Source organism: Hydra viridissima, unplaced genomic scaffold (genome assembly GCF_058129835.1).
Source record: "Hydra viridissima isolate aposymbiotic clone 2 unplaced genomic scaffold, HvirCarnegie_v1 scaffold_2, whole genome shotgun sequence".
NCBI classification, from domain to species: Eukaryota; Metazoa; Cnidaria; class Hydrozoa; order Anthoathecata; family Hydridae; genus Hydra; species Hydra viridissima.
Window position 1 is genome coordinate 7,880,333 of NW_028324301.1, and position 6,705 is coordinate 7,887,037.

General features: G+C 28.7%; 1 long non-coding RNA gene across 2 annotated transcripts; it reads right to left on the minus strand.

The window, feature by feature from the left end:
- Window positions 1-3,463: 3,463 nt before the first annotated feature.
- Window positions 3,464-5,054, minus strand: LOC149891749 (uncharacterized). 2 transcript variants are annotated; one of them, XR_016450340.1, is made up of 3 exons: window positions 4,909-5,054; window positions 4,568-4,688; window positions 3,464-3,893 (listed from the first exon to the last, which is right to left on the minus strand). It is a non-coding gene; the product is annotated as an uncharacterized LOC149891749 (long non-coding RNA). The 2 variants fall into 2 exon arrangements; XR_016450341.1 differs by lacking the exon at window positions 3,464-3,893 and adding an exon at window positions 4,342-4,484.
- Window positions 5,055-6,705: the final 1,651 nt, after the last annotated feature.

The window sequence follows — 6,705 nt, forward strand, 5'->3', positions numbered from 1 at the left end:
AAAACATTAGGACACCAAGACTAAATTCCTCGCTGTTTGTTTATAACGTGCCCCTGGTTGGCAAAACACGCTGATAAAAAATATTATTAATATTATTTTTTTTTTTTGTTTTCAGAACTTCAAACTTAGTAATTGAAACACCCAAAAATATTTTTTTATTGTTAAGCTCTTAATTTGGTACAGAAAGGTATAGAAAACTCAATTAAATAACAACAGTATGTCTGTTTAAAACGATAAAATATTGTAGTATCATGACAGTATGACAAAAAAAAAATCCCATTAGGTTTGTATGTGCCCGCTATGATTTTTTGCTTGTGATCCGAAATCAGCAAGAGCTAAAAAAAAAATTTCGCAAAATATTTAAGCTCTGCGCTAGCATAGTTTCTTTACGAAACACATTTTTCAATGCGCATATTTTACGTACAAAAATAATTGCTTAAATTATACAATTCAGCTTGAATTTCCTCATTTCAAATATTCCCATAATGAAACAAATGAATTTTTGTTGCTTTTTAAGCGCCTATTTTTAGCGTTGATAAGCAATTTTTTTACCTTGGCTCTAATTATCTTTAATTAACATTAAGGATAATTAGTAATGATACCGCAACCGCTGGTCTTAGCGCGCTCCATATAAACTGTAATTTAACATAGATTCACTTAAACTTGGACGTAATACAGTAAATGAAGAAGCAAAACTATACGCTACAAAGTATTACTTTTAGACAGAAAAAGTTTTAAAAAAAAGTTGTGAAAAAAAAGTCAAATAAAAATGAACCCGATTTAGATTTACCAGTTGATAAAGTGGAATAAATACATTTATCAAATTTTTTGTCATTTCTTCTCTAGAAATGATCAAATTGGCTTAACTAGAATTGTTTGTTGAGATGTATGTTTTATGATATTATTTACAAAAAATCACCAAATAGGAGGTGTGAATTTTCAATTTTTGGGATAGTGAGAAATTTTGATATTGTTCCTGGAAATTTTTTAGTTTTTTGAACATTCATCGAAATCTACACATAAATATAAATCTATTTTTCATTCATTTCTAGTAACTAAATTTTTTTTTTTTTTTGTTTTGTTTTGTTTTTTTCAACTTTTACCTTGAGTTTTGTTTTTGGTAGAAGAAAGCTTTTTTTTTGTAGTAATTCACGAATTTGATCAGATTTTGTTATTTATCTTACAAAAAATCCATATACAGCTGCTTTTCTTTATCCTAAAATCCAAAATTGATTGAATACAATGTTTTTATTTGTTGGCTCATCTTTATATCTTTTTTTTTTGGCAAAATCATAAGAAATATTTCTGAATGTCTTTTCAATTTATTTGCAGAACCGCCTTTGCATAATTTAGACAATGTCTATGTTTGCCTTATCTTTTTCTGGATATCAAAATGGCTCCAAACAATTGAACTTTAAAGTTACTTTAACAGTTACTTTAACATTTAAAGTTACTTTAACATTTATTTTCTTTCTTAAATCAATTTGCGATAAGATTTTGTTAAAATTTCAAAAAGTAAACAAAAGTAACCTACGGACACTTCTGATTTGCTAAAGAAAAAAAAAAACGTTAAGTTTCAAAAGATTTGTGATGAGAATTGAAGAGCGTTTTCTGGGATCCCAGATTCTATTTCCCGAGAATTTTCAATTTTAATTTTTCTAGAAAATGTTGTTCCCCCTCCCCCCCATCCCCTTCCCCCCGAAACACCCCCTACCAGCGAATCAAATGTATAACAAAATTATATTAACAATAATAAAAGCTACGTCAAAATTCATCAAATCTTTGTGTATTAAGGTGGTAGGCCTATGAAAAAATTCTTTCAAGTATTAAAGATATATTTACAATAAAACTAATCAGTTGTTAACAATAATTATGAAATTATACATAAAATCAATAAAATATATAAAAAAGTGCCTCGCTTGCCTCGAAATTATATTAAAAAGTGTGAAAAAAACGAAAACTTCAAAACACAATTTCTCAAAAACGACAATAAATCAAAACTTCAAATTTGGTATGGTAGTTCTTCATATGTATAAAATTCATTTGTCATAGGATTTTTAAATTTGCCTTCCTAGTTCAGATTATATTGACTTTTAAACTTGAATATGTATTTTTATAAAAAAACTCTGGCAGATAAAACCACATTGTAGCGCCCCAAAAAAAGAAATTTTAAAAATCTTATGACAAATGAATTCTACATGTATGAAGAACATATCCTGAAAATTTCAGCTTAATTGCTTACTTTAAACTGGAGATATCATGTTTTAAAATTTAAAAAAAAACTAAAAATCTCAAAATGAGAAAAATCGAGTCAAAAATTTAAAATCAAAAAATTACGTCTAAAAACACTCCTTAAAAGCTACCAGTGCTATATGAATCAGTTTTTTCAGTATCTAAGTATCCTTTATGAAGAGATCTAAGTTTTTTTCTTTGCCTTTTGCATATTGAAGTTGATTTACGACGCTTGTTTACAATTCGCTTTTGGTCCTTTAAAATCAGTTTTGGAATAGTCAATGATCCTAACAATCCGAAGTGACTTAAAACAGATTTTACCCCATCTCCACCGTCATTATAATGAACTATTGCAGAGTTTATACAAAGTTCAAATGTTCTTCTACTTACAAAAATGTTTTTAGGACACCGAGTTGATTTAAATCAAGAGTTGAAAAATTCATAAATAATGATTTTATTCCACAACCAATATACAGTTCAATACGACAATTATTATAAGAAAATGTGATTTTAAAGCATGACCAAAAACAGCGCAGATCTATATTAAATTTGAAAAAGAAGCTTCACAAGATTTGTCATTTTGACCATCAAATTTGGGTAAAATAAAGGTTTTAATCTTTCGTTGCTATGGCGTTGCTAAGGTAAATAAACAAACTAGCTGATAATATAAGTTATTTTAAACCCTTTTAGTTTGATCAAACCTAAACAAGTTATATATCAGAAGATAGAGGATAAATTTTTACATAAATACAATATATTACCTATTTTTTCAATTTTTGATCAAAAATTTCTATTTTTCATAGGCCTACCACCTTAACACAGCTCCATCATCAACGCACAATCATTAGAAAAATAAATTGTAAAACTATCGATTGTACAATCTTTTGAATAACTTAGTAAACGATGATGGGATGCAGAAATCGACGAACATTAAACCTACGCAACCGCTTTAACATAAATGAAGAAGCCATGAAGAAGCTAAAGAACTACAAAGCGAATAAAAAGAATGACTACGCGACAAGAAAATCAATAAGTGAAGAAACGATCATACGAACAAAATAATGAGCAGCGAAATGATACAAGCCCAATTCAATGTCTGGTGTATATTCAATCTACATTCAATTTTTAAAAATTTCAAAATCAAATGAGTTCAAAGTTTTTGAGGCATTTAGTGTTTTTGATGCATTTGATGTTTTTGATGCATTTGAATAGTGGTAAAATCACAGAGGTAAAATTTTTTTTTTTTTAATCTGCTTGAATGTATTCTAATATATCAAGTATTCATTGTTCTTCAGATAGAACACTTTTTGGTTGCTTTTGGTGTAAATAATCGCTGTTTATCACCTGCTTTCCTGTTGACAGAGACACTTTTTAACATTGGTCATCTTGTAACTATTGGTAAGAAGAAGTTTGTAGCATTCACGCTTTAATTGAATGAACTTTCAAAGATTTCGTAATTGTCTTTTTTTTCAATTAATGTGACTTCTGAGTCTTTTATCGACTTCATTACGAAAGGATGAATAAAAAAGTAACTTAAACCAACTCCGCACATCACCAGAGCAAGAACGACAACATGGAAGGTCATCACCAATGACGTTAAAACGTAAAGCAAAACCATTTTAATAACATATACCACAGTCGCTAACGAGTGCTTCTTTATTCTGAAATGTATAAGTTTTTAATGTAGCTCACCCCCTAAAAAAAATATCAATTTAGCTCGCCTCGCTTTTTATTGTTTCATTTGTCAATATTTTACGATTTTTTAAAAATCATTATGAACACAATCAATCGTTAAAATCCTGATGAGGTGACTCAAAAATTATCCTATTTCAGATTACTGCAAATAAATAATTTAAAATAATATATTTTAACTGAAAATTGTTTCTGAATTCAACATTTTTTCAACACTATTTATAAAGAACATAAATCTGTGTACTGTAGAAGTAATTCTCGAGTAGCGATTATGTTTAATTCAAAAAAGTTCTAAATATCATAATTCGGTATAATACTTCTTAAATTTATTTAAAAACTTTTAAATGAAAGCTTCGCCCCTAATTTAAGACAAAACAAGACAAACAGTATTTTTTTCATCTTTTAAACTTCAATGCCATTTTATTAAGATATGAAAAAAAAAAAAAAGTTCTCTGTTGATTGGCTCAGTTTTTCATGATTTTCTACCAAAAAAAGGCGACAAGAAATCGGGAATTTTACTTTTCCTTTTTTTTCAGTTGTAACAAAATCGTGAAACAAATCTATGAAAAAAATTTATTTTCTTAGGTTGAGTGTGCTTTTGTTCTAACAGTTTATATATATATAAAAAAAAAAATTATTTAACCTTATTCTAGAATCTACAAGTGGTTTTTGGCGTAAACTGCAGGTGAGGTAAGTGTGGAATTCTTTGCAGCAGCCGAATATAAACGATAGTATAAACACAAAAAGATAATAGCCCACAATTTCTAGAAAAGATTCAATGGAAAACCAATCAATCTTGAAAACAAACTTTTGGTTGAAGCAGTTCGATTTTTTTTCGCCAAGATTTTTGTTTTAAATTAAACATTTTAAAATCAAAAACTAAAAGGCTCAAAGTTATAAATGGTTCATTTGCTTATACAAAGTTATAAATGGTTCATTTGCTTATACAACGGTTTATGTACAGTTACACAAATCTAACTTTACCTTGCCATGACATGAGGCGCCAATCCCTATAAAAAAAGTACGTAGAACGATTGGTATGAAACATCATGTAACTAATATAAACCTAAAAAGTTATAGCATTGAGTCATCTTGAAATTTATATTATTAATTCAGATTATTTTAGCAACATCCTGAACAAGTTTAACTACAAATAAAGAATTTCTCATCGTTTTTTTTTCTAACAGAAAATCCAATATTCGCGTCATATTATTCTTACGTAACGTTAATATGAACTAATTTTCGTATATAAAATTTCATGATGCGCTGCGCCGGTATCTACAAATGTTTACCTGTTTTATTCTGAGATTTTATCAAAAAAAAAAAAATAGATAATAAAAGATTTTTATTTTACTTTTATCTTTATGTTCTATAAAAGTTTTAAGTTTAAAAATATAAACCATGAAACAAGAACTTAAAACTCTATTTCTTCATAGTAACTATTTGTATAAATAATCATTATAAAGAAACCAACAAGCTGCAGAAAGTTGAAATATTTGTAGGATGTCCAATTTAAATATATGAACCATGTGAAATATTCATTTTATCTTGCTCAAAAAAAAAATCACAATCGAAGAAAAACATTCATCAAGAAAATAAGCCGATTATTTGATCAGTTTCAAAGTTTTCACTTGATTGTTAACGTGGCTGATATTTGCTTTGCATAAAAAGATTATATTGTTTGACAACTTGGTATTATTTGTGGGACTGCGAAAAAGTCGTGTGAAGATTCCTTTAGGCATAAATCCCGACAAAACTATGTTCTCAATCACTATATTTATGGTGTCGTATGCCGGTAACTAGGAATAAACAGACTTTCATCGGTTTCTCCAGATAAAAATAACTAAAGACTGCAAAATACTCTTGCCCGGGCTTTTCTACCCAACATTTTGCTTATCGATAATTCTTAATAATGAGCAAAACGTTATTTGGCAATTACTTCTTGGAAAGAGAATGCAAAAAATAAAGACAAAACATTGGAAAATTTTTTTTTAATGATTCTTTGTTTTAACACATGTTATTGAGAATAATTAAATATTCCGTGCTTAGTGTAAAGTATGGCTTAGTGTAAAGTGATTGCATGAAGTCCTGCAGCTGTTTTGTTAATTGTGCAGGAGTCCTGCAGAAGATTTCAAGTCAATTAATAAAGCGGTTGCAGAGATACTGGTAAAACTGAAAAATGGCTTTAAAATGAGCTAATAAGTAGTCTTAAAAATAACAGCTTAAGCTGATTTAACTTACAACAATGTAACTTATGTAACTTATAACAATGAGTTTACAGGGCGCAGCAGGTGCAGCAGGGCGCAGCAGCAGTTTACAGAGTTTTTCTTATTACTAGACTTGCAAAGGTTTAGAGTAAAAAATAACTCAGTATTATTTTTAAAACAAAAGTTTGATTTGATCTTAAGATTCGATTAGATCTTCATTTTTCTAGACTTAGACGGATTCGATTAGATCTTAAACGGATTGCCTGGCACTACTAAGACTTGCCGATTCTGGCGCATTTCCATTTTCTATAGAAAAAATGACATATCGGGTTCTAGCGCATTGACATTTTTATAATTCTGCATCCTGATTTTCTGCAATCATGAATTGTGAATTCTGACGCATTGACATTTTTTAATACTTAATGAATTCAAGATGGCGTCGTGTTTTTAATTTTCTGCAATCATTTTTGTTGACTTACCTTTTTTTGTGCCTCTGCCTCGTGTTCTGGACTGAAGAGTTGATCATAGTTCATAAATGTAAAGCACGGTTTATAATTAAAAGGTGGGTGTGAAT